Source organism: Nematolebias whitei, chromosome 16 (genome assembly GCF_014905685.2).
Source record: "Nematolebias whitei isolate Nwh7 chromosome 16, NemWhi1, whole genome shotgun sequence".
Lineage (NCBI taxonomy): Eukaryota > Metazoa > Chordata > Actinopteri > Cyprinodontiformes > Rivulidae > Nematolebias > Nematolebias whitei.
In genome coordinates this window covers 41,452,545-41,453,676 of record NC_056513.1, presented here as the reverse complement: position 1 = coordinate 41,453,676, position 1,132 = coordinate 41,452,545, and positions in this window count along the sequence as shown.

The window sequence follows — 1,132 nt, the reverse complement described above, 5'->3', positions numbered from 1 at the left end:
TCAAGGGTGTGCGTTCAGCCCAGATGTTACACATTGTGCGAAAGCTACTGTGTTGGGTTAATCAAAACCTGCTCTTTATTAGAGCGGTTTACATATCCGGTGTTCTGAACAGAGGGGCAGATGTGTCGTCCAGGGGCGGCCCACGTCACGTGGACCGGACCCTCCATCCAGACCTGATGTTTTTCAGACGCAGCAGAAGTTGGCAAAACAGCTGTGGTCCTGTTTGCGACGCGAGAAGAACGCTCAGTGTCAACTATGGTTTTCCCTGAGCCCGCGAGACGACCCATCGCTGGGGGGGGGACGCATTTGCTCACAGCCGGTGGCCCAAAACGCTTTTATACGCGTTTCTTTTCCCCCACCTCCTCTGTTTTTTACGGTTCCTGAACCGAGTTCAGGAGGAGGGATTGACAGCTCTCCTGGTGGCTCCCGGCGTGTGAACGCACCATGGTTCCCAGGCCTGCAACGTCTGTTGTCGGGTCGCCGTGGAACTGTCGTGGAGGGAGGATGCTCTCCTTCAGGCAGGAGGAGCGACCAAGAGTTACCCAGAAATAGGTCAACACCTGTGGGTCTGACCGCTGAGCGGTCCCACTTAGAGGATGGGTCTCCCTCAGGAGATAGTGTGCACAATTCAAGATTCACGTGCTGCATCTACCACAGCTCTGTACACATCAAAGGGGACGGCTTTTCAGCTCTGGTGTACAGAGAAGGTTTAGAGGCCACCTCATGCCTTTTAGGCGGCGTGTTGTTTTTCTACAACAGCTGATGGATAGGGAGTTGGTTTTCAGTACGCTTTAACGTACGTTGCAGTCATCTATTCCTGCCACGAAGGTTTCGGAGACAGAACAGCTTTTATTCACCCGCTGATGAAGCGTTTTTCTAAAAGATGTTCAGAGACACAGGCCTGCTTCACGTCCACTTGCTCCACAGTGGGATTTAACGCTGGTCCTGCGAGCCCTGATCAAAGCTCCAATTGAGCCTCTGGATCAGGTTTCATTTAAATTCTTGTCTCTTTAAACAGCCCTGCTGCTGGTTTTAACACCCGCTAAGAGGGTAAGTAATTATCTGCCCTCTCTGTTGCTTCGTCATGCCTTAGAAATTAGGCTGACGGGCAGCTCAGCTGATTTAAGACCAA